This window comes from Lepidochelys kempii, chromosome 3, assembly GCF_965140285.1.
Source record: "Lepidochelys kempii isolate rLepKem1 chromosome 3, rLepKem1.hap1, whole genome shotgun sequence".
NCBI classification, from domain to species: Eukaryota; Metazoa; Chordata; order Testudines; family Cheloniidae; genus Lepidochelys; species Lepidochelys kempii.
Window position 1 is genome coordinate 11,586,419 of NC_136382.1, and position 27,542 is coordinate 11,613,960.

General features: G+C 46.3%; 1 long non-coding RNA gene across 2 annotated transcripts; it reads right to left on the reverse strand.

Moving 5' to 3' along the window:
- Window positions 1-4,773: 4,773 nt before the first annotated feature.
- On the reverse strand, window positions 4,774-26,674 carry LOC140908103 (uncharacterized). 2 transcript variants are annotated; one of them, XR_012157752.1, is made up of 4 exons: window positions 26,589-26,674; window positions 26,189-26,406; window positions 22,194-22,419; window positions 4,774-4,976 (listed from the first exon to the last, which is right to left on the reverse strand). It is a non-coding gene; the product is annotated as an uncharacterized LOC140908103 (long non-coding RNA). The 2 variants fall into 2 exon arrangements; XR_012157751.1 differs by lacking the exon at window positions 4,774-4,976 and having other exon boundaries at window positions 22,149-22,419.
- Window positions 26,675-27,542: the final 868 nt, after the last annotated feature.

Consider the following 27,542-nt stretch of genomic DNA (forward strand, 5'->3'; position numbering starts at 1 on the left):
TAGTGGGGGGATTTCAATTATCCCCGTATTGACTGGGTACATGTCATGTCAGGACAAAATGCAGAGACAAAATTTCTCGATACTTTAAATCATGGCTTCTTGGAGCAGCTGGTACAGGAACCCACAAGGGGAGAGGTGTAACCCTTCTGCCAGGCCGAGTTGATAGCAGCAAGGGCCGGGTTCAGTACACAGGGGTTCCCTCTCATCAAAGCAAATGCAAAACTGGCTCGAGCCCCCACCCAGTGACCTGGGAAAATCTTACACACCCCCTGGGCGCCTCAAGGAGGCAATACTTCCCCTCTCGCAAACACAGAGTCTTGGTGTAGCAGAGAATCTTTAATAACATGAGGTAAACGACATCAGCATTAAATTGGGGAAACACCACAACTAGGGTTCATTAACCAAACCATGAGCAAAGACCCACCCCAGAAAATTGGGCCACCTCCTTTCCCTCGAATTCTTGAGTCCCAGAACCCAAAACGTCTCTTGAGTCCAGCAATCCACAAATCACCCAAAGTTCAAAAAGTCTAGCCCCAGAGTTCAAAAGTTCATCTGCAGAGTGTTGCTCCCCAGTCTGGCTAAAATGTGCCTGTGTGTGGGGGAAAGAGGTAAGGGGCACCTTACGTGTCCTGAGGCTGACTGCCCCACAGGGCTCCGCTCTGCACAGCTTGCTGTCTCACAAACATGCCGCTGTCTGACAAACAGCTCCACCCTGCACAGCTCACCTCACCATCTCACGAACACTCCGCCAGCCTATCCACGAACAGCACCACTGCACTCTAGTTCTTCCGGCTCCCCACTACTTGACACAGTGCTCAGTGATTCCAGCTTATGGTAGGGAGAGCCTTAGTGCTGGTGCACCATAAGGCTAAAGTGAATTCAGCACAGTACCTGTAGCAAGACTCTTAATAGACCCAAAATTAGCTCTGACATTCCACAGTGGAGAGAGACAGAGGTGCAATTGGTGTTTTGGGCCCACACCACCCAGTACAAATACTTGTCTCAAACCTCTCTCAATTCACAGAGTTTTGGAACCCATGTCCCTTGCCTAGCAAGTGCTACTCAGTTGATGGTGAGTCCCTCCATCATAACAAAAGGCCAAGTACAGTTCCAAGCACAGTTCCCATAATCAGGGTAATAACAATTTATTCTTCCCGCCCCAATAACAGAGACACTGGGGATCCCACAACAGCCAAAGTAACCATTTGGGCAGTTATGGCCTCATTCTAGGCAGGGTGGGTGTGCCTATGCAAATGAGATCAGCCCCTGAAGTTCTTTTCCACAACTTGCCACACCTCACCACCAGATGTCAGGGTGGAGCTCATCCTGACTCTGCTTACATCAGTAACTCTTGATCTAGTCCTGAGTGGAGTGCAGGATTTGGTCCAAGAGGTAACTATAACAGGACCACTTGGAAATAGTGACCATAATATAATAACATTTAACATTCCTGTGGTGGGAAGAACACCTCAACAGCCCAACACTGTGGCATTTAATTTCAGAAAGGGGGACTATGCAAAAATGAGGAGGTTAGTTAAACAGAAACTAAAAGGTATAGTGACTAGAGTGAAATCCCTGCAAGCTGCATGGACACTTTTCAAAGACACCATAATAGAGGCTCAACTTAACTGTATACCCCAAATTAAAAAACACAGTGAAAGAACTAAAGAAGAGCCACCGTGGCTTAACAACCATGTAAAAGAAGCAGTGAGAGATAAAAAGGCATCTTTTAAAAAATGGAAGTCAAATCCTAGTGAGGTAAATAGAAAGGAGCATAAACACTGCCAAATTAAATGTAAAAATGTAATAAGAAAAGCCAAAAAGGAGTTTGAAGAACAGCTAGCCAAAAATTCAAAAAGTAATAACAAAATGTGTTTTAAGTACATCAGAAGCAGGAAGCCTGTTGAACAACCAGTGGGGCCCTTGGACAATCGAGATACAAAAGGAGCACTTAAAGAGGATAAAGTCATTGCAGAGAAACTAAATGAATTCTTTGTTTCAGTCTTCACGGCTGAGGATGTTAGGGAGATTCCCAAACCTGAGCCGTTTTTTGTAGGTGACAAATCTGAGAAATTGTCACAGATTGAAGTGTGACTAGAGCAGGCTTTGGAATTAATAGAGAAACTTAACAGTAACAAGTCACCGGGACCAGATGGCATTCACCCAAGAGTTCTGAAAGAACTCAAATGTGAAATTGCAGAACTATTAACTATGGTTTGTAACCTGTCCTTTAAATCAGCTACTGTACCCAATGACTGGAAGATAGCTAATGTAACGCCAATATTTAAGAAGGGCTCTAGAGGTTATCCTGGCAATTACAGACCAGTAAGTCTAACGTCAGTACCAGGCAAATTAGTTGAAACAACAGTAAAGAATAAAATTGTCAGACACATAGAAGAACATAAATTGTTGTGCAAAAGTCAACATGGTTTCTGTAAAGGGAGATCATATTTTACTAATCTATTAGAGTTCTTTGAAGGGTCAACAAGCATGTGGACAAGGGGAATCCAGTGGACATAGTGTACTTAGATTTCCAGAAAGCCTTTGACAAGGTCCCTCACCAAAGGCTCTTATGTAAATTAAGTTGTCATGGGATAAGAGGGAAGATTCTTTCATGGACTGAGAACTGGTTAAAAGACAGGGAACAAAGGGTAGGAATAAATGGTAAATTTTCAGAATGGAGATGGGTAACTGGTGGTGTTCCCCAAGGGTCAGTCCTGGGACTAATCCTATTCAACTTATTCATAAATGATCTGGAGAAAGGGGTAAACAGGGAGGTGGCAAAGTTTGCAGATGATACTAAACTGCTCAAGATAGTTAAGACCAAAGCAGACTGTGAAGAACTTCAAAAAGATCTCACAAAACTAAGTGATTGGGCAACAAAATGACAAATGAAATTTAATGTGGATAAATGTAAAGTAATGAACATTGGAAAAAATAACCCCAATTATACATACAATATGACGGGGGCTAATTTAGCTACAGCTAATCAGGAGAAAGATCTTGGTATCATCGTGAATAGTTCTCTGAAGACGTCCACGCAGTGTGCAGCAGCAGTCGAAAAAGCAAACAGGATATTAGGAATCATTAAAAAAGGGATAGAGAATAAGATGGAGAATATCTTATTGCCCTTATATAAATCCATGGTACGCTCACATCTGGAATACAACATACAGAAGTGGTCCCCTCATCTCAAAAAAGATATACTGGCATTAGAAAAGGTTCAAAAAAGGGCAACTATAATGATTAGGGGTTTGGAACGGGACCCATACGAGGAGAGATTAAAGAGGCTAGGACTTTTCAGCTTGGAAAAGAGGAGACTATGGGGGGATATGATAGAGGTATATAAAATCATGAGTGGTGTGGAGAAAGTGAATAAGGAAAAGTTATTTACTTGTTCCCATAATATAAGAACTAGGGGCCACCAAATGAAATTAATGGGTAGCAGGTTTAAAACAAATAAAAGGAAATTCTTTTTCACTCAGCGCACAGTTAACCTGTGGAACTCCTTGCCTGAGCAGGTTATGAAGGCTAGGACTATAACAGGGTTTAAAAGAGAACTGGATAAATTCATGGAGGTTAAGTCCATTAATGGCTGTTAGCCAGGATGGGTAAGGAATGGTGACCCTAGCCTCTGTTTGTCAGAGGGTGGAGATGGATGGCAGGAGAGAGATCACTTATGTTCTTATGAACATTGCAATCTTACGGACAACTATGTACAAGAAATCCCTGGATCACCACACCTACCTTCATAGATCCACTAACCAACCCAAACACATCAAGAAATCTGTTATCTGCAGCCAGGCACTCAGATATCACAGAATGTGCTCTGAGAGGAAAGTCCAAGATATTTACCTTAACACACTTAAAACTGCCTTCACTAAACAAAGACACTCCACCAAAGAACTAGATCACATTATGGAATGGGCCACCCTAATACCCTGAGAGACCTGCTTCAATATGGAAAAAGAAACCCACTGACCACACACCCCTAGTTGTCACCCCACACTGTAAGCCCTATGGAGTATGATCAAACAATTACAACCCATGCTTGATGGGGACCACATCCTGACAGAAATGTTTCCCCAGCCTCCTCTTCTGGCCTTCAAACAACCCCCAACCTCACCATGCTCATCATCAGAAGCCAGCTCCCCACAGACCAGGACACACAAACTCAAAGGGGCACCAGACCCTGCCAGAACAACAGATGCAAAGCCTGTAGCCATATCTCCACTGCTATGATGATCAATACCCTCTGCAACACACCTTTCAGGATCCATGGGCCCTACACATGCCTATCACAACGTGTGGTGTCCCTCATCCAGTGCATCAAATGCCCCCACAAAACAACTATGTGGATGAAACTAGACAATCACTATGCCCTTGAATGAACTCACCCAGAAAAATGACAATGGGCTCAGCTCCTTGGGAAGTATACCTCAGCAATTACGTGCATTGTTCCATGAAGTCAGAGGCTTCCCGTGGCGTAAGGTATTACTAAACCAAAGCAAAGGTATTAGAAGCTGGTCCTTTCAAACATCTATTGGTTTAAGGGCAGGATTCAGGCTCCTCTTAGATCATTTATTTTATCTTCCTCATATCTAGAGGGGTTTTAGAATAATCCACACCTATCTCTCTTGTCCTAAACCTCCACACTCACTCCTAGGAAATGTTTCTGAGCAGAAAAGAATGAAGAGAATGTTTACTCTTTCCCTTCACTGCCCCGCTCCCAAGCAGATTCCAGTCATTTAAAAATGCGATGTGACATATTTTATTCAAAGAAGGGTTACAAATCTCCCGCGCGATGCTGTGAGGTGTCCCCTTGTACATTACTTCGGCTCAGCATATTCCCTATATTTGACAGCAGAGTCCTCCACCAATGCATAATAGATCCAGAAATATACCAGAAGGGCATATTTGCAAAGCCGCTAAGCAGAAACCCTGTCTGGATTGACAGGGAAACGGCATGCCATCTCCTGCACAAGAGAAAAAGACATGATTGGTTGGTAGCCAGAGCTGCAAATAGAGTATGAACAGTGGACTAGGTACTCTCCCTGGCCTCTCCCTTGCGTGCTTAAATGGTCAGACATGTGGTACCTGAACTTACACTCCTAAATCCTGATGTAGGGACCAAAAGAAAAGTGACCTGGCTTTCCGCGGGGTCAGATATCTACCACGGCCAGTGACTCCACTGTTGGGTGCTCAGCACATCTCTGAAGTTCACTTTAAAGTTCCTAAACAGGGAGGAGGAAGGTGCCTAAGTTTAGGATAAGAACATGAAGCCCAGGCTGCAGTGGCTGGAAGCAGGGGGTGCTCTACTGGCAAGAAAATCTGCACATAAAAAGGAACAGGGTTGCACATGCATTCACTTGGCACCAAGGGAAAATGCTTAAAATTATAAAAACTGTTGCAAGACTGAGAATCCCAAATGGTTTAGCAACCAATAACGAGTGCTGGGACAGACAGCACCCCCAGTACCTAGTTAATATAGTTAGGCTCCTGGCTGCACACTCAATCTGAGGACTTGTCTACACTTGACACGCTACGGTGGTATAGCTGAAGCACTGCAGCTGATCCACTGGGTGCTTCAGTATAGAGACTGCCTATGCCGACGGGAGGGGTTCTCCCAGTGGCGTAGGTATGACACCTCTCCAAGAGGTTGTAGCTAGGTCAATGGAAGAATTCTTCCGTCGACCTAGTGCCATCTACACCAGGGATTAGGTTGGCTTAACTACATCACTCAGGGGTATGGATTTCTCACCCTCCTGAGTGATGAAGCTGGGTCAACCTAACTTTTTTAGTGTAGACCGGACCTGAGGCAATGTATTGTGTTTGCTTCTGTACAAAAACCAGACTGATTTCAAAGCACCCATCCTGTATTTTCGATATGAGAGTGTGAAATCATTTAGAAAGGGGGTTTCTTTCTTATTTTAACATTTTCTTTTGTCTTAAAATTTTGCAATGTTTACCAGACATCCACAGAAACACCTAGTCAACTCCGAAAGCCAAACACTGTAGCAACAGAACAAATTCAATACAGCATAGAACTGTGTACTTTAGATCTTATCTTACAAATATATTAGGTAAGTCCCTCAGATGGAGTAACCTGGTGTAGCTCCACTGAGTTCAAAGACTGTTCAACATGAGCTGAGGATCGGGTCCTAAATTTTAGGACATGAAACTTAAATCAGCTTGTGAGTAAGTTAAGGACACAATTGTTCACAGAACTGGTATATGGAGATTAGCTTTGAGACTGGCTTAGGCTCTGTCCTGGTAATGCCAGAAATGGGGTCTCTCTTTTTCAGCAAGACAGGTGTTCATTCAGAGCAATGAACTCACCAAAGCCACATGCAATCCCAACCTTCATTTTCCAACACATACAATGCTGAGAAAGCTGTGATCAGTGGGAATTCAGGGCCGAGACACTGGGTGGAGTTTTCCTTTAATTCAAACCAAAGGAATTGAATGTATTGGTTGCAGCTTCTTGGTGCTACTGCAACACGAAACCTAAATAGTAATAATAATCCTTACATGTTATTTTATCTCTCACCTGGAGCAGCATGGAAGAGGAGGAGGGCAACAACAAAGAGCAGGTAGAGGCCCTTCATGGCTGAAGGTCGGCTGGGATCTCAGTGTCACTGCAAAGAAGATGCACCAGGCAAAGCGAGATGGAGGTTGTTTACCAGATGGAGACAGAGTGTCCCAGTATTTATAGGGCTCTGTGAAGTGTTGACCCATGGGACCTTAGGTGCACCTGATGCAATCTGTAGCCAGAAATCCCTGTAAACAGCTGCATGCATCACTTGTTCTAAACAATCACCCAGAGTTTCACACGTCAGAGCAGGAGCTAACAATGCCTCTCTATCCCCTCTCTCTGTAGCAGTGTGGCTACCAGGCCTTAAAAACCTCTAAGGATGGAGATTCCACCACCTCCCTAGGTATCCCATTCCAGTGCTTCACCACCCTCCTAGTGAAATAGATTCTCCTAATATCCAATCTAGACCTCCCCCACTGCAATTTGAGACCATTACTCCTTGTTCTGTCATCTGCCACCACTGAGAACAGCCGAGCTCCGTCCTCTTTGGAACCCCCCTTCAGGTAGTTGAAAGCTGCTATCAAATCCCCCCTCATTCTTCTCTTCTGCAGACTAAATAAGCCCAGTTTCCTCAGTCTCTCCCCATAAGTCATGTGCCCCAGCCCCCTGATCATTTTTATTGCCCTCCGTTGGACTCTCTCCAATTTGTCCACATCCTTTCTGTAGTGGGGGGTCCCAAAACTGGATGCAATACTCCAGATGTGCCCTATAGCTCCTAGCCTGTGGTGACCTTGTCTAGCTACATCAAAGTAAAAATGACAGATACTTGTCTAGTTTAGAAGGTGCTAATGTACAACTGCTTTATCTTGACTAGAGTTTTAGAAGGTATAAATTAGATCGAGCTAGGTCACTTGGTCACATCTTTAAGTTCTAGACCTTGTCTACACACAAAAGTTGCATCACTTTAACTACTGTACATGTGTTTTTATTGGTATAAATGGGCTTATACTAGTATAGCTTACTCCCGTACAGAAGAGGAATCGGATATATCATTATAAGCCCATTGATAGCAGTATGGTTGTGTTTCCATCAGGGGTAACATCAGTAACAAATCACAGCCCTTACCAACATAGTTATACCATGACAAAAATGTATGTAGACTGAACCCTATTCCAGACAAGGCCTTAAAAAGGGTCTCTGGTCCTTAGCACACCTCTTGCATTGGCATAACCACATTTCCTAGAACATTTTCTCGCTATTCTTGCCGCACTCTTGACTTGTCTCCCAGTAACATTTCTTATTGGTTTCACAAGATGCAAAGGGAAGTTCATATTTGTCCCTTCTGCAGTGGGTCCTTCTCCCCGCACAGCCTGAGAGGTGGTTGGAGTCCCACGCTGCCACTGATGTCATGAGTAGATCTTGTTTCCACATTCAAGAGGGGTGACACTGGCCCTTTTATGCCCAGTGGGGAAAATATTTCATCTAGGGCATGGTCACGAGAGCTTGAAGGAAGCAAAGCAAGAAAACAAATCTCCTCAGTTGTCTTCTCTCTGCCTGTTTCTGTGATGCTGCTCCCCTCACTCCCCTGCTCAGAGTAGTTCACATTTTCCATCATGTCCAGTGAATTTTTTTTTTCAGAATCTGAATATTTCCAAATCACGGGATCTCTGAACCTGATCATCGCAATCCATATCAGCTCCGTGCATCCCATCCTCGCTGGGTGTGTATGCTCTGTGCTGAGCTCATGTGTGTAGCTCACCTTTGAGGCCGGGAACCTCAGACATCTCATAGGGATGAATGGAAATTGAACAGCTTCAAGACGAGGCCACCGAAAATGAGACTCTGGGCCATCCACGCGGCACCCCGAGACTCATGTGTGAGCCGTGTGTGTTTAGGAATCAAACATAAATATTTATTACTTTGGTTTTTTTCAACTATCCAGGACAACAGGGTGCCTGACACCCACTGCACAGGTGGCTGGAGTCTGCTCTGTTGTGTTAGAACAATCTGTGAATGTGAAAGAAATTCTTAGGTGGTTGCTGGGGGCTACCAATGTTACCGAGTTCACCGAAGCAGCCATACTTAGTCAAATGGATCATAGAACAAAGCAGAGAGGGAAATTCTGTGCAGAAGCTTCATGCTGATGATTTTCTTCTTGATGTTTTGCATGATCACCAAAAGTAGTGCCCTTTGAGAGAAGTCCCTTCACAATCTGTAACGCTTTTCTAACACCCAGGTTTTCTCTCTCTTCCCCAGGCAGCCCTGTTTCGAATCCACAGTATGCTTTAGCCTTAAAGTGGGCCAGATTCTGCTCTATATCTCACTGGGACACTGCCACTGAAATAGCAACAGTGTAGGAGAGCACAACACGCTTCATTCGTTAGACCCTGTGCTGATGTTTTATCCTTTTACTAGGTGCTAGCTTGTCATGTGTGACATTGGCGAGGTGAGGCCCCCACAGCCAGAGGTGAAGGAATTCTGTATGTGAGTCATTCTGCTGGGACAGAAGGACTTCTGCCAATTCCCAGTGGAAAAACCTAAGACAGGGTTAAGGCAGGCAGTGAACAATGTGCATTGTATAAAGGGCTGGTGTACATAGCAGTGTCAAGGCCACCGGGCCAGAACAACATGAAAGTGCGTTAAAGCGTGAACACCATGAGCCGTCAGGAATGGATCATTTCATATATTAATCAACTGAGTTGAAGGGGGCATCTTGTTTGAGTGACTGCTCAAGTTACGCCCTGGTGTGAGTAGGGGGTTTACAGAGTGGCTTATAGGACATTTTAGCCATGCTCTGGGGCAGCAGAGAGCTGGGGAGCAAGTTGTAGGCAAAGTAACCTGGGTTAAGAAGCACCCTGCAGCATGGGAGAGACAACTCCCAGTGCCAGCTGACATTTGCACTGTTTCCCCCTCTTTAGCTCCATTGGCCTCATTCGGGTTACCCTGTATTCTGTCTTTGGGCTGCCGCACTGACAAAGCCAGGGGACGAGTCACTCATTTGTTCTTAGCAGGCTGGCTTTTGCCAGCAGTGGGACTAATGTGGTTTAAAAATCATTGGGTTCAGATCTTCAGCTGGTGTAAACTGATGTAACTTCATTGACTTCATGGAGCTACACCTGTTGGCTCCAGGTCTGTGACTGGCCCTTTATTTTTGGGTTGAGAAGGGCTTCTCTTCTTGGGAACCTAGGGTGGAGCAATTGGGTGGACTTTTACTTTGATGAAAACTCAAGGACTTTGATCTTTTGTCCACTGTGCTGCACCAACCTTGGTCATGGCTTCAGGGTCAAGAATGAGCCCTATATTCCAGTGGTTCCCAGACTGTTTATTAAGGTGACCTACCAAGTGCCTATTGTCTTTTTTTTTGGTGATCCACCATTACATATGTGCACCCTCTGCCCTGGCACTGCTACCCTAATCCCAGTCTGGTGCCCTGGTGAGGCCCCCCAGGGGGTCGAGTGGGGGTTCTTTATCCATCTCTCAATCCCTCTTCATGATCCACTTCAGCCACCCTGTCTACAGTGAAACAGACTGACCTATGTTTGTTCCTTTCCCCCACAATCTCTGTCTGTCCTGAGCTTGAGAGTCCTTCGGAACTGGGGCTTCTTGCGTGTCTGGGAAGCCGTGGGCACCCAGCTGCTGTAAACAATCAGTCATGGTCACTGGAATTCGAGCAACCTTTGCATTCTCTCAGCCATTGCAAACGTTAACTAATTCTCACCGGACTCTCGTTAAGTCAGTGTAACCTTTCCTTCCCAGGCTACTCAGGAGCAGGCAACTCTCACCCGTGGCCTGGGTGCCTTACATCATTAAGCATAATGCAGATCCTGGAGGTCGCAGCTGAGATGGGGAGTTAGGTGGGAATCCCCTCTTACATTTGTGAATATTTATAGTTGGCAGTGCGGCCATGTGGACAGACACTGTATACACCTGTGGGTATACCTCAGTTGCCTTCAGGAGCAAAAATATAAATTATGGCTCTTATGCAGGCAATCAACACCCAAAATAAACCCAACACAAGTTTACTTAACAGTTATCCTAACAGCATACAATAGAAAACTGTATCGATAAAGTTGTAATACGTACATCAGATCAGTAGGTGGTGCTGCGATAGCCCAGATAATGGGCTCCAGCTTTCACCAGCAAGTTGTGACAGAAACATAACCACACTATTGGCATTACATGTAGATCCACCCCATCCCTGCAGTCCTTCAAAGCCAGCAGACAGTACACAGAAGTCTGTCTAATCAGAATACCTCTGAAAGGATTCAGAGGCTCCTTAAATAGGGGGGCCTACAGCGGTAACATGTTTCCTTTCCCAGCTGGGGAGCTGTGCACTCAGAAAAGGCAGTATGGCTAAGTGAATAGGGCATCTGACTGGGATTCGAGAGCGGTGGGTTCTGTTCCTGACCCAGCTACTGACCTCCTGAGTGACTGTATGCAAGTGTCTCTGCTTCCCCTTCCTCTGTCTGGCTTGTCTATTAAGACAGTAATCTCTTTGGGCAGGGCCTGTCTCTCACCATGTCTTTGGCCCTCCCTGGCATCTTCCTTTGGCCCCAAAGATACACAGACCGCCACCACAAGAATCACAGTAGGAAGTAGCCTGGGGGGAACTAACCATTGTCCTGAGTGGCGGACACACTTGCCACTGACAGGGACCTGGGCTGCGACCCGGTGGAGCAGGGAAGGCCCAGGTCCCCCTACTCTGGCTACCCCCTACCCCCCAGGTGGTGGCCCACACACCCCTAGTGGCTCGTACGCCATACAGCCCCACCCTGAAGGGCAACGCTATTGATTCTGACCACTAGGCATCACTGCCCTCTGAACATGGGGTATGTCTATTGACTCTGACTGCTAGGCATCACTGCCCTGCAAGCCCGGAGTAGCTCTATTGACACTGGCTGCTAGGCCTCGCTGTCCTGTGAATCAGGGTAATTCTGGCCATTAGGCCTCACTGCCCTGTGAATCAGGGTAATTCTGGCCATTAGGCCTCGCTGCCCTGTGAATCAGGGTAATTCTGGCCATTAGGCCTCGCTGCCCTGTGAGTCAGGGTAATTCTGGCCATTAGGCCTCGCTGCCCTGTGAGTCAGGGTAATTCTGGCCATTAGGCCTCGCTGCCCTGTGGAGGAGGGCTACCCCATTGACTTGGGCCACGAGGCTCTACAGTCCTGTGGATCAGAGCGATTATATAGACTCTGGCCACTAGGCTTTACAGGCCTGCAGATCAGGGAAACTATTGACTTTTAGCCCGTAGGTCTCACTGCCTAGAGACAGAGGGCAGCTCGAAGGATGGGGTGAACTCACCTGCACTGGACGGGGTCCCCCCACCCCGTCACACTGCTCTTAACAATTTCAAAATAATAAAATACAAATAAAATATATTTCAGATATTATATTATGTCATAATCTGATATGATTCAACACCTCATATTATGCACTGCTACTAGTCACACTCTCAGATGGATCCTCACAGCTCCTACCACCATGAAGAAGGCAGGAGAGGACTGTTATCCTTACTTGACAGAGGGAGAAACTAAGGCTGAGAAAGGAGAAGTGACTTTTCTTAGGTCACACAGCCAGTCAGTGGCAGAGGTGGGGATAGGACCCAGGAGTCCTGACTTTCAAACTACTGTCACATCTTGAATTTCATACATTGACTGATCAGAATAAAGTGCTCTCAGATGAACTACAGACCAACTATTGTTCATAGACTTTATTCAGCAAGTAATTTAGAAGAACTAGAACATTAGAGAGAATCATGAACTGCTCAGAGACAATATTGGAGAAAAGCAGCAAGATTAATCAAATACATGATTGGTTTTGACTTATATGCTAGGTCTTAAAAGAGAACAGAAGGACCTGAGTATCAGAGGGGTAGCCGTGTTAGTCTGGATCTTTAAAAGTGGCAAAGAGTCCTGTGGCACCTTATAGACTAACAGACGTATTGGAGCATAAGCGTTCGTGGGTGAATACCCACTTCGTCAGATGAGTCCTCCCCGTCAATAGCCCCCTCCTTGGTTAATCAGCATTGAGACTTGGAGAGGTGAGAGGTTGAGGGGTCTCACCAGATGTCCCAAAGGACAGCCCAGGTCACCACCACAGGGTAGGGTGACCAGATAGCAAATGTGAAAATTGGGACAGGCGGTGAGGGGTTAATAGGTGCCTATATAAGAAAAAGTCCCAAATATTGGGACTGTCATTATAAAATCAGGACATCTGGTCACACCACCAGAGGGGATCACTCTCAGAGCACTATTTCAGCCCCACCTCTTTATGAGGGCCTCCCACAATGAGAGCAAACTCCCCTGACACACCCCTCACCCCCCATTGGTGGTGGGAAGGAAGCAGGGAAAAAGGAAAAAAGAAACAAGAGAAAGGAGGGAGGGAAAGAGGAAAAGGGAAACCTAAAAGAACAAACTCCAATGTCCCCAGTGATTCTACGGGGCAAAGTCCTTTGTAGGAAATCAAGTTTTGCCATCTTAACCTAGTGTTTTCTGTGCCTAGAATTCAGCTGGCACCAGGTGGATCAATCTGAACAGATTCCAAACCTCTCTGAGGCTCTTACCTTCAGAACAGGGATGTTAGTTTTCTAGCAAAATCAGTAGTAGGAAAGGAGAACGCTCCCAAGAGGTTCCTCCTCATGCTCAAGTACATGATTTTTAATTCTCTCAGTCCTCAAGGAGAGACCTAGAGGAGGAGATTTGCTGCAGCAAAGCCACGGGGGTCTCTGAGGTTGCCCCTGCCTTGCACAGCTGTCCTGCCTGGCTGATGGCTGGATCTCTCTGTGAGGTTCCCGCCTTCCCACCACCTTTGCCTAATAAGCTGAAGTCCTGCAACAGGTCTTTGTGATGTCACCTCCACACCCAACCCTCCCCTGCAGGGCTGATGTCCTGTCCTGGCTAGCCTCTTTTGGATGTTTGAGTTGCTTCCCTTGGATCACCCCACTTCATAACTGCTGAGTCTGAGGATGAAGTTGACTACACAGTAAAGCATCAGAGGCTGCTCCCCATGCCATACTCAGTTTTTCATAAATTAGTAGACTTTAAGGCCAGAAGGGACCATTAGAGCATCTAATTTGACCCTCTGCATACCCCAGCCCTCCTGTTATCACAATAGCTAGGTTTTGATCAAAGCATGTACCAGAAAGGCATCTAGTCTTCATTAGAAGACATCAAGAGATGGAGAATCCACTGCTTCCTTTGGTAGTTGTTCCAATGGTGAACCATCCTCACTGTTAAATATTTGTGCCTTATTTCTCATATGAATTTGTCTGTTTTCACTTTCCAGCCACTAGGTCTTGTTATGCTTTTCTCTGTGAGATTAAACAGCCCTTTAATACCAAATATTTTCTTTCCATGAAGGGACTTAGACACTTCAAAGAAGTCACCCATTGACCTTCTTTTTTATAAACTAAACAGATTGAGTTCCTTCAATAGCTCACAAGAAGGCATTTTTCTCCAGCCTGCAGAACATGTTACAGCTCTTTGCTGCCCCATCTCCAATTTTTCAACATCTTTGTAAAATGTGGACACCAAAACTGGCCGCAGGATTCCAGTCTTAGTCTCACTGATGCTGTGTCACCTCCCTTCCCTGCTCACTCCTCTGCTCAGATGTCTAAGATGGCTTTAGCCCTGTTCACCACAGCATCGCACTGGGAGATCATGTGGAGCGGCTTGCCCAGTGTGACCCCTAAATCCTTGTCAGAGTCACTGCTTTCCTGGATACAGTTCCCAATTCTGTATGTGTGGCTGACATCCTTTGTTGCTAGGGATATGACCTTGCTTTTGTCTCTTTTAAAACTTATTTTGTTTGAATGGGTCCAGCTTACCAAGTACTCCAGATCGCTCTCTATGATTGCCCTGGCCTCATCATCATTTACCATTCTGCCAGTATTTTTTTACCCACCAATGCTGTCAGCAGTGATTCTATGTTTTATTCCAGTTCATTGAAAAAAATTATTTAAAAAAAATAGCTCTTGAGAGCCTCTTCAGATCCCTCGTACCAAGTCCCTGCTGCCTACAGCACAGCGGGAAAAAGCCACCAGCCCTCGTGTTACATGGGGGCAAAGCACAGAACAAACACGTGCTTAGGAGCTGTGTTATCCATAGGCTCTGAACATGTGGGGGGGGGGTCAGCATCTTACAAATGCACTGCAGTCCTGTAGTGTAGACAGGCCCCACCTGTGTCTCAGTCTCCCACACTGTAAAATGGGGATAATCAATGAAATCTTGATTATCTCTATTTTATAGTTGGGGAAACAGAGGCCCACAGAGGGGAAGAGACTTGCTCGTGGTCACAAAGCCAGGAATAGAAAATGGCAGGTCTTCTGATTGCCAGTCTTGGACCATAGCTTTGATTATCCTGGCCTCTCGGCTCTAACTTTAGTCTCAGTCCAACTAGAGCTTTTCTTCTTCTCAGTGTCCCTTAACTCCACATCACTACAGGGAAAAGATGTTATGGTAGCCATCTGGCTCTCGTGCATGCTGACGACCTTCCAAAAGACGTACTCTGGTTCAGTCACGTGTTCTGGATTTGATGGAGGAACCACTTGGTGATGTTTTACAGCCCGTGTTATGCAGGCGGGCAGACTAGATGGCCATAATGGTCCTTTCTGACCTTAAAATCTATGAACATTTTTCTGTTGCTAGTAAGATAACTCTGGTCTTATTTTCTACTGTTCACTTTCAGTTGGAATAATACAGCAATACTTACAAGCACACTGGGCTCAGGGAAGTTTATTTATCCAGTATTGGCTCCTAATCCATAACACCGAATTAGCCTTCTTCCTCCTCTGAGCACATGCTTTATCTTGCCTCCTTTCCCACCTTCTCCCTCACTCTCTCTTCTAACGAGTACCAGCAATTTGCAGTAATACAGGGTAGAAGCAGGCAGAGTTTTATAAAGAGAGCAAGGGGGAGACAGGGTGAGTTACCAGCAGATACACACTGAATGCATCCGATGAAGTGAGCTGTAGCTCACGAAAGCTTATGCTCAAATAAATTTGTTAGTCTCTAAGGTGCCACAAGTCCTCCTTTTCTTTTTACACTGATTACAATGTCATAGTTTATTTTTATTAATGAACAACCTCAGAGAGGGGGTGCATCTATTTAGCACTGGAAAAACAATTACATGTTGTCTGCATCCATAGAGTAGTGTGCTGTTGTAACATTTCACAAGAGAAGCCGTGTCAGAGTTGGTTGGTGCATGGATAAGTGACCTCTAAAGAAAACCATGTGCTGTTGGGAGGACTGTAGATGTTTTAGTAGGAAGCACGTCTGTTTGAATCAGTTTAGAATCAATGTCCCAGCAGGGTGCATTTTGGAAGATATGGAAAACGATGCTACTGACCACTGTTACCAATCCTAGTCCCGGTCCCAGTCTCCTGGACAGATGTCAAGTTAAGAAGCTACAATCTGCCGACCCAAATACCCTTTAAATATTGTATGCTTTCTTAAATACCTGTCCTCAACAGTTTTTCAACATGTTAATTCTGCACAACCATCACCTTCCACCCCAGAGGTAGCTGCATTTCAATAGAAGATAAAATGGTTCCTCTTTCATGAATCTGATTCAAAACCCACTGAAGTCAATGAAGTTGACAGAGACTCCCAATGAGCGTTGGCCCAGGTCCTATAGGCATTAAGGAGAGCCTTATTAGATCATAACCTGATCCGACCTGTCCAAGAGTTACTTTGTACAAGAAGAGCCTACTATAAAGGTTAATCCTATGGTAAGGCATTTATCAGCCTTCTGAAGATCCCCTGATTATGTCTGCAATGGATTTCAGGCCAGCCAGAGAAGTGAAGGATTCTGGAGTTGAGACACTTCTAGAATGGACTTCATTGTAAAACAGGAAAGTGAATGTAAAGATTTTTTTTTTTACTATAAATTAACTTAAATTTCAAAACCAAGTTGCATCAACTCCCTACCCCTACCACTCCACACTGGTGGTCAGTAAGGGCAACCACATCTTCACATATACTGACCCCTGAGAGCCATGGTTGCTGCGTGTGTAGCCAAAATGGACTATATTTGTGCACCAACATGGACAGAAATGTATGCTGTCTTTCTAATTTTAAATTGATGTTACATTCATTTGTGCTACAAGTTTGTACTGTATTGTCTTTTTTATTTACACATTGGTTTTCTTTTCTCTCATCAGTAAAACGTAGACAATTCTGCCCTATCTCCCAGCAGTGTAGTGAAGATTAATGGGCTAGATCCTCCACTGGTGTCAGTTGACTTACATGGATCTAGGCAGATTGACCCCAGCTGAGGAGCTGGCTGCTACTTTGTAGAACACTTTGAAGAGGAAAATGACTATTGTTCTCAGGGAGGGAATGACTCAGGTGATGTCTTCTCTGCAGTTAACGTGAGTGTATGTAACTTGAGGTAACTCCTCTCGAGTTAGCCCACCTCGAATGAGAGCAGCCACACTAGGCAATAAGACATGAGCTCCACAGACTGACTGGATGGCTGCAGAGTGATTGTATCAGCAGCATAGAGTGATTGTGTTGTAGACTGTAGACTGTACCCTGCCTGTGGGGACAGCCAGCTTGAGTTAAACGCACCATCATGCTTGAACTCAGAGTTTTTTATCTGAGGATGGGACTCAAGTCAGGGACAACTGCTGGGTTATAACTTGATTTACCTCTGCAACGTAGGCAAGTCCTTGTGCATTAACTATCCAACTGCAAAAGACATAATGGAGAAAAGGCACTTTGGTTTTACTGCAACATCAGCTCAGCGAGGACAACCTGGCTAGGGGTAGAGTGCTGACCGCATCCAGCTATCTAGAAGTGCCTTGCCTCCACTAGTGTTTTACAGTGAGATAACTGTGACACTGGTAAGCCAAGTGTCAGCTCTGGCCAAGGCCTAGGCACCAGACCAGCTCGCCTGTGTGTTAGTAGACTTAGTCTCATGAGCAAGGAGGGACAGAAGTATGTCAGGAGCTACCATGTTTATCCATAACCCTAGTGTGGCAGGGATTCTAGCATAGAGGTGGCTCCTTATTTGACAAACAGAGTCGCATTAGCTCTATAAGCATGGGTCCACTGGAGGAGAAAGTGTGGGAATGTCTCTGCTGAGACATTACACCAGTCTAACAACCAGATCAGTTCTGCACAGCCTCACGTACATGCCGCTTCCCGCAGTTTACAGACCAGCGTTTGCACAGTGAATGGTTCACAGGGCTTTTCAAGCACCTTTCACCAGATGATCTATTCATACCCCTATGGCACAGGCTTCCCTTGGGAGAGGCGGAGCTCAGCAAGGTATGGGGGTTATTGTTTGCCTTCCGATCACCGATGATTGTCCTCTCCTAGCTTGTACATTAGAACGTAAAAAGCTGGATTGTCATAGACAAAGATTCCTGCACTCCAGGTCTAACTGTATGAAGGAAGTTTGCCCTAATGTAACCACGTAAGCGTGCAAACCCCTAACTAAAGTGCATCAGTCTGAAGCAGGGCTTGAACTCATCACATGGCTGTAGAAAAGGACCTTGAGTATATTTCATAGAATTGTAGGACTAGAAGGGACCTTGAGAGGTCATCTAGTCCAATCCCCTGCACTCAAGGCAGGATTAAGGCAGGATTAAGGCAGGATCTAGTCCCCGGCCAATGGGGGCTGCAGGAAGCGGTGCGGGCCGAGGGTTGTGCTGGCTGCCACTTCCTGCAGCCCCCATTGGCTGGGGACAGCGAACCACAGCCTGTGGGAGCAGCGATCGGCCGAACCTGCAGATGCTGCAGGTAAACAAACCATCCTGGCCCACCAGCGGATTTCCCTGATGGGCCACGTGCCTACTTATACATGGGATGTATAAGTAGGGGCATAGCGAGCAGATCGAGGGACGTGATTGTCCCCCTCTATTCGACATTGGTGAGGCCTCATCTGGAATACTGTGTCCAGTTTTGGGCCCCACACTACAAGAAGGATGTGGATAAATTGGAGAGAGTCCAGCGAAGGGCAACAAAAATGATTAGGGGTCTGGAACACATGACTTATGAGGAGAGGCTGAGGGAACTGGGATTGTTTAGTCTGCAGAAGAGAAGAATGAGGGGGGATTTGATAGCTGCTTTCAACTACCTGAGAGGTAGTTCCAGGGAGGATGGTTCTAGACTATTCTCAGTGGTGGAAGAGGACAGGACAAGGAGTAATGGTCTCAAGTTGCAGTGGGGGAGGTTCAGGTTGGATATTAGGAAAAACTTTTTCACTAGGAGGGTGGTGAAACACTGGAATGCGTTGCCTAGGGAGGTGGTGGAATCTCCTTCCTTAGAAGTTTTTAAGGTCAGGCTTGACAAAGCCCTGGCTGGGATGATTTAATTGGGTATGGGTCCTGCTTTTGAGCAGGGGGTTGGACTAGATGACCTCCTGAGGTCCCTTCCAACCCTGATATTCTATGATTCTATGATTCTATGATTGCCGATCCCTGATCTAGACCATTTCTGACAGGTGTTTGTCTAACCTGCGCTTAAAACTCTCCAATGATGGAGATTCCACAACCTCCCTGGGCAATTTATGCAAGTGCTTAATCACCCTGACAGTTAGGGAGTTTTTCCTAATGTCCAACCTAAACCTCCCTTGCTGCAATTTAAGCCCATTGCTTCTTGTCCTATCCTCAGAGGGCAAGAAGAAAAAATTTTCTCCCTCCTCCTTGTAACAACCTTTTGTGTACTTGAAAACTGTTATCATGTCCCCCCTCCGTCTTCTCTTCTCCAGACTAAACAAACCCAATGGTTTTAATCTTCCCTCACAGGTAATTTTTTTTAGACCTTTGATCATTTTTCTTGGTCTTTTCTGGACTTTTTCCAGTTTGTCCACATCCTTCCTGAAACATGGCTCCCAGTATATTCAACTCCTTGAGATTTAATTAAAGGAAAGCTCCACCCAGCATCTCAGCCCTGAGTTCACACTGATCACAGCCTTCTCGGCATTACATGCTTTGGAAAGTAAAAGATTCAGCTGCACATGGGACTGGCAACTTGGAGGGGCTGGACATGGCCACAGTTACCTCGCTGAAAAATATCAGTTGAGGCAAGGCATGTCTAGTGTTTACTGCAGGATAGGTAGGCAAGATCAGAACTCTACCCCCACCCAGGGTTGTCCTTGCTGAGCTGATATTGCAGTAAAACTGAAGTGCCTTGTCTCTATTATGTTTTTTAATGCCGGATAATGCACAAGGACTTGTCTTCATTGCAGAGTTATATGGAGGGGAAATGGAGACTCCTCAGTAAGCGTTTGATTATATCACTCTTGCTGACCACACCTCAGAGGGACAAAGTCACCGGCAGCATCAACACCAGACATACTAGCTAATGCCCGTGATCTGACATTTCTATTTTCCCTTCCAAAAGTGCCCGTTTCTATGTTGAATAGGTTTAGGCTGCAGGCATGGCCAGTGCCTTAGTGGGGATTAGGGAGAGATCATAAGCATAGGGAATGCTCCTTAGAAAGGGGCTGTGTACCAGGAGAAAGAACCAAGCCAAGGAGCTTCAGGCCCAGTCCCAGATCAGGGAGATCAACCCAGCCACCCCACTGCCCTGCAGAAGCAGTGATGGGCCCAGGGTAAGAAGCAACTAGACTTGGACAGCAAAGCAGGGTCACCAGATAAAATCCTCCCCACAGGTAGGGTGGCGGACTGGGCTCACTCCCAGGGGAGTGTTGGGCTGGGATGAGCCCAGGGCATATCTAACAGCTGCTGCCGCCGCCAATTCAAGTCCCGCTGGGCAGTGAGCAGCCCCTCATGGGCATGGCCCACAGCCCGAGGCAGGCAGGATTCCCCGCCAGGGCTCTGTCCAGGCCATGGGATTCAGCCCTGTGCTCTGTAGGAATTCCTAACCCCCACCGCCCCAGTGCCCCGAGCCCCACAGGGCCCAAGGGGGAGGGGAGGCAGCTCTTACCTTGGCCCAGGACCCGGCCCCTGAGGAGTTCCATATGGGGTACCATGAAAGCAAATCACTCTGAGGTAAAGCCATCTGGGCATGGTCCTGCTGGTTTGCACAGTTGTTGGCTGAATGCAGCAGCAGAAGGAAGCAGAGCCCAGGGAGTGGCCCTAAGCATGTGGTTCTTACCACGGCTCCTAATCTGGTTTCAAGTCACATGAGCTTTTATGGCTCCAAATCATCGGCCTAATCCTGCGACACCTCAGGCCTACCCTGGAAGTTCTGTGGGGGCTGAAAATCACCAAAACTTGCCCCGAGCCTGGAGTCAATGGGTTGGGGCATGAACCTCACTTCCCTTATCCTGAACCTCCACATTCATGCCTAAGAAATGGATGTGAACAGGGAAAAGTGAAGGGAACCCTCACCCTTTATACACACACACACGCCCATGTGCACCCACACCACAGCCGTATTCATGTTGTTTAAAAACATGGTTTCACACGCTGCCTTTATTATACGAAGGGGGTGCAAATCTCTCTGTCAATGCTGTGAGGTGCCCCCTTGTGCATTTCCTGCTCTTTCCTTTTGTCGTCCTCCTCCTCCAGGCTGCTCCAGGTAAGAGATAATAATCCCTCCAGGTTATTTTACTATTTAGGTTTTGTGTTGTGATGGCAGCGAAAAGCTTCAACCAGGAATCGGGACCCCATTGTCTCAAGCGTGGCACACACCTCATAAAAGAGATGTCCCTGCCCCAAAAAGCATGCAATCTAAATGTATTTCTCCCAGAACGGGGGCTTTTAAAAATACCCCGAATTTTGCTAGACTCACAATAAAATCGTGCCAGTTAGCAACAGTGTAAATCCATAATAATGCTTTCTACCTAGGTGGTGCTATTCTGGATTTAAAGTGATATAAGTGAGGGCAAAGTCTGGACCTATAACTTTCCTAGATTTAAAAAGGTGATTTTCCAGGGCTAGCTCGGTTTTGCTGTTGGGAACAAGCATTGCCCCAGCCAGGAGTGACCATGCTATGGTTAGCTTCTTATTTCATTGTTTTGTATGGTTTCCTGCTTCTGAAAGCACTGGTTAATTTATATTATCATCATCTCTGATAAGAAGTGGATTTTTGCTGCACACCTGAAATGACCAGCTCTAGTGATTCCCATTTCCTGGTGGGTGGGCGAAGGTGCTAACATTTCCTGACACTGAAGAGCACACAGAGAGTAGAAGCAGCTTGGAGTGGCTAGAAAGGCTGTAGGATTTTTCCTCCAATTGCCCTGAATGACACCCTTCCTGCTGGTTTGACTAGCACAATTAGCCCCAGATATAAAGCATTTACAATGAGTGGGATTCAGCAGCTTTTGGCCATCAGTGTACAACAGCTGGGACACTTGTGTTAGAATAATGCACTGTGCAGTTTGGGCCTGTAGGTGATACTGTCCTACATCAGCCCAGACCAAGGGGCAAACCATGTGCTGTATGTAGGATTAATCTTCCCCTAAAGCTCTTGGGAGAGGCACAGAGAACGATCTCATTGCATTCATAACGTAACTCCAATAATAACTGTACGGGGCTTTGAATGAAACACAGAGGCTCTGTCCAGTCCCTCCTTGTCACACACTATTAGAATGAGTGTGCATAAGTAAGAATGAAGGAAACGCTCTACCTTTTGCCACACAGGCCTGCTCATAAGTGTACACACACACACACACGTGCAGAGGGACACAATCACAGACAAACCAAGACTGATCTCTTTACCAAAAATGAACGATTTAACAACACCTCTTTCTTAAAGGCGGGTGAGAGGGACAAATCTTTCTTTCTGTGGGTCGAGGGTTCCTCCTCCAGGATTTGAGCAGATCGGACATTCTCTAATTTTTGCAGCATCTCATTATGAAGTTGGGGCAGGCTCCACGTAGGTATTCATGTGTGGGACATATCTCAAAAGCCTCCACGCAGTAACCTCCTCGAGAAACACAGGACGGGATTTGCATCCTTTGACCATACCCTGCACAAAGGAAAGAAGGTATTTGTCATCAGCCTTCGCTACGAAGAGGAGTGAACAAAGTTTTCAGACTGGAGTGTCTAAAGTTAGGGACCTAAATCCATGTTGAGGGACTTCAAGAAAAGTGGCCTGATTTTCAGAAGCACTGGGGATCCACAGTCCCATTGACTTCCGTGGGAGTTTATCATGCTCAGCACTTCCAAATGATTGAAATGTGGGTGGAGGGAGTCACTCCTAGGCTCATGGAAGTCCAGGGCAATCCTATTGACTTGAATGGAGAAATATCAGGATAGGTGACTAATTTAAGCTGAACACAGTGCTGCCAGTGAAGTCACTGTAAGTTCTCAGCCCTGCAGAAAATCCACTTATGTGCATCTGACCTGGAAGAAGCAGACAATTGTACTTGCATGTTCTTTGCAACAGGGGAAAATGCTTAAGGTCATAAATGTTGTGATCTGAAGAAGAGCTCTGTGTAGCTCGAAAATGTGTCTCTTTCACCAACAGAAGATGGGTCAGTAAAAGATATTGCCTTTACCCCCCTTGCCTCTCTGTGGTCATAAAAAAAAGCTGTTGCAGAACCAGCAGAGACCCTCAGAACTACTGATCACCTAGGTGAGATCCCTGGGGGCGGGGGAGCTAGGGATCTGACTGAACACCCAGTCTTAGACAAATTAGTGTCTTTGCTTGGTTAAAGAAACACAACTTGGTCTGCATGAACTTCTTCCCCATGTAAAAGAAACCAAACAATGGAGGGATGCATCTGAGTCCGAGACAGCTGAGAAATGAGGGCCTTCTGTTTCATTTTGATGATAAGGTCTTCGAGGCCGGGATTGTCAACTACCCGGTGCTTGTACAGTGCCTTAGCATAATGAATCCCTGTTCTTGGCTGGTCCCGAGGAACTAATGTACTGAGCATACTAATAATAATAACAACAATAATAATACATTAAAATGTATTTTGTTTTAATGTTTTGCAAAGTTTAAAAGGTCCCCAGACAAGTATCACAGCTACGTGCAGCTAAAAAAAGATCATTGTAAATGCCAAATACAACCTCGTGCTTTCAGTCTTCTCTCACAGCCAGACTGAGCCTTATTCTCATCTGTATCAAGGCCCCGTTAGCCCATTCTGGTAAAGGCCCTCAGCGTCAATGAGAACCTTGCTCACCGTAGTTAAAATAAGTACATGGGGCCAGATTCTCTGTTGCCCAGAGACGCGTATATTTATTTACATCAGTGCAAAGTTGGTGTGCGTAGATACCATTCTGATGTATCGGTGTTAACACCCATTTTGCACTGGTATCTGAAACCACCACGTGGGCTTGACCAGCTCCTGGAGCTCTTGGCTGAGCCTCTAGGGGCCCTACCAAAAGGATTACAACTTAGGTAGCTACCACAGGCCTCTGATCTCATTCCCAGCAGGCTTGGAATCGGAGGTGAGCACCAAAGAAACTAGGAACCCCAGCTGAAGCAAATCAGGCAGGTTTCTGCACAGGGTGACGTGGATGAGCAGTCCGTTGGATCAGTGACGAGCCAGGGCTGCACAGCTTCTAGCAAGTTAGCTGGGGAAGGGGCAGCCTGACTTTACAGACACAGTTAAAGTTCGGAAGCTGGGAGAGAGACCGAGTAGCTCAGGAAATCTCTGCTAACTTGCCCCTTCCCCGAAGGGGAGTTTGCACTGCTCTGAGAGTCCGGATACATTGGCCAGGCAGCTCCAGCACTGCAATGAGCAGCATCTGGAGAGAGAGATCCAACCTGGCACGGGCTACTGAGAGCCAGCCCAGGTGGACTCCAGACCAGGCAACCAGAGAGCTCGGCTGGAGTCAGGAGGGTACTCTTCCGCATCTAGGAGTGAAGAAAAACTAAGGTGACTTTTGTCATGCCACACCACGGCAATGCTCCATACCAAGGCATGCAACCTTGGCCTACAGTCCACCTTGAGAGGGTGCAACGGTCGGCAGGGAGGACATTGCGAGCCCTAGGAGGTGAAAAATTGGCTCATTTATCAATGTTTATTAAGTACTAATTACCCTTAATCCTTTCCTTCCCCAGACCCTGTTTTCCTGTTCCCAAAAGAGTCCCTGCTGTGTTATACTGTGATTACTGGTGGGTCGTTCCTTTGCTGGTGTTTGTTTTATTTACTTTATTGCTCACTGTGCATTGGGCTTTACACGCCTTCTCTGCTTGTAGCATTGTCACTGATTTCTCAAGGGTCAGCCCCTCTGTGTATCTGATCCAGTGAGAAGTCACTTGGGTGGAAGAGCCAGGCAGCAGGAAAAAGAACCCAGGATCCAACCCACACAGGAGAGCGCAGAAGCTGCTCCAAATATTGGTGACTGCAAGCATCCGGGAGAGAAATGGGAGAAGGTTTGAGCTACAGCCCAGGGGAAGGGGCTACAGATAAGTGACTGCACACAGTGCAGGGAAATAAAGAATCTGTCCCAACCTATCTGGGTACTTATAGCCACCCTAATAACAATTGCTTTTGCTGATGATAAAGGGAGGTGTGTCCTAGTGCTCAAAGTACAGAGCAAGGCGCCCAAAACTCCTGCATTCTACTCCTGGATCTGCCACTGATTCACTGTGTGGCCTTGGGTGAGTTATTTAGGGCCTGACAAGCCTTTAGGCACTGAACAAGGTGTAACATTTAGCCGTGCCACCCCAGGGACAGGCCAGGGGTGGGATCATAGCCCCGGGAGTCCCAGGGCAAGATTTTTGAGGCTGACTAGTGATTTTGGGCTCCTAACTTGAGACAACTGGAAGGGGCTTGGGTTTCAGAGGGTGGGGGCTCAGCGTGTTCTAAACATCAAGTCACTTTATGGTGTCTCAGGTTGGAGATACCCAGAACCACTCATCATTTTTGAAAATACTGGCCATGACTCCCTTCCCACTGTCCCCTGGCCCTAGGGAGATATTCCTCTGAGCCATTCCCTTGCCGGGCAAGGTGGCAGCTCTCTAACTGCAGCGGATTCACCAACCTCTCTTCAAACACAGTTCATGCTGAGCAGAGGCTCTCGCCATAGGATACAGCAACGGGGTGGATTGCTCTTTAAATGACGGAGGTGCTGGTCACAGTTCTGAAGTTAAGGTTGAATTGAGTTTTGCACGTTAACAGGATTTTGACTTCTTTGTTATAAAGGAAAAATACAGTGTGTCCTCCCTGAAATGACAGCACCGGCTATCTGATGAAAGAATGAATGTAATCTATTAAATGTACTGTCCACAGAAATGAACAGGGCGGGAGGGGCAGGATTCCAAAGGACATAAGTAAAAGAAGGATGCCTCGAGTTTTTTGCCCTTTTAGACTGTAATTGGCCACCTTGTAGACTGTAATTGGCCAGCCTTCACAGAACTCTCGTGAGCCAAATATGTAAGTGCTGTTGCTTCCCTTCTACAGGAAGGGAAAGTGTAACACAAAGGATAAGGCTCAAGTGTGAGTGCTTCAAAACAGGGCCCTAAGTCCATAGTTAGGCACCTAGGTGAGTGGCACAGTTTGCAGATGTGTCTCCAGATGAAATTCAGGCCATGGATTACAATGCCAAAATGTGGGGGCAGATTTTAGGCATTCAAGTTTGAAGTTGCTTGATGTCACACAGTGAATCAAGGTCAGAGCCAGGAGTTCCCGCCTGTTAGGTCTGTTCTGAAATCACGGGCACCCTCCACCTCTCAGACACACAGATATCCCTTCTAGCATCCCCACCTCCCCGGAGCGCCAGTGGAAGAGTTGGCATCAGAACGCATTAGAAGTGCCTCTTCTCACAGCTTTCTCTCTCACCTGGAGCAGGCTGGAAGAGTAGGGGGACCACAGCAATGAGCACATACAGGCTCCTCAAGGCTGAGGGTTGGCTGGGATCTCAGCATCACTGCAGAGAAGAGGCACCAAGGCAAAGTGAGACAGCAGTTCTGTGCCAGATGAATCCCAGTATTTAAAGGGTGTTGGGGTCTGTGAAAGGCTGAAGTGCAGGATTCTTGCTTTGATATGTCTGATGCAACCTGTAGCCAGAAATTCCAGTAAATACCTCAAGCTTTCACATAACCGGCATGGTCAGCAAGAGTGTCACATCTAAGTGTACAGAGGTAATCATTCCTCTCTACCCAGTCACCAAAGCTGCACTAGGAGAGCTTTAAGGGTTTTCTTTAAAGTCAGAATCTAGCCCTTTGTTATTTTGACTCACCTTTCTGTGTCCGAGGGCCAGATTGTTCCTCCAGGCAGAGCCCTCAGCAAGGGCTGGTATTTAAATGGCTGTTTGCAGCATGTGTACAACCTCAGGGTGCACAGAATGAAAATTGGCTTCATTTTGAACTGGGCTGGGATCAGTGGTTTCTGTCACAGGTCAGCACATACTTTGCTGACAGAGAGTGAAATGCCAAGACAATTAGAAATCAGGCTCTGTCTGAAACACCCCCCTCCCCCCACACCCAAAGCCCAGGCTCACACAGTGTTGGAAACATGTCTCCATGGAGAAGGATAAAACAGCCAACCTTTCCTCCACCTCACACACTTGCCCTCCCTCCACACTTACTACACTCTAGACACATTGGATACATACATAGACACAAAGGCAGACACACATGCACACACAAAAAAGGAAGTTGTATGCCCTTGCTGAGTAGCTGTGATTTAGCAGCTTGTTGTTATTAAAAACAGGGGAACAAATCTCTGTTTGGGTGCTCTCAGGTCACCATTCTGGATTTCTGCAGCCCAGCTCCTTCTCTGCCACCATCACAAATTCCATCACAGATCACCCTGGGGGGCAGTTATCTCTTCCTTATCCCTCATCAGGATCCTTCTCTCACTTTGCATCCCTTAACCTTTGTTCATAGATTGAGCTCTTTGAGTTTATCATTATAATGCAGGTTTTCTAATCATTCTCATGGCTCTTCTTTGAACCCTCTCCATTTTATCAACATCCTTCTTGAGCTGTGAGTACCAGAACTGGACACAGTATTCCAGCAGTGGTCACACCAGTGCCAAATATAGAGATAAACTGGCTTCTCTACTCCTGCTCAAGATTCCCCTGTTTGTGCATCCCAGGATCGCATTTGCCGTTTTGGCCACAGCATCGCACTGGGAGCTCATGTTCAGCTGATTCTACACTCTTCCACCCACCAAATCATTTTTAGAATTG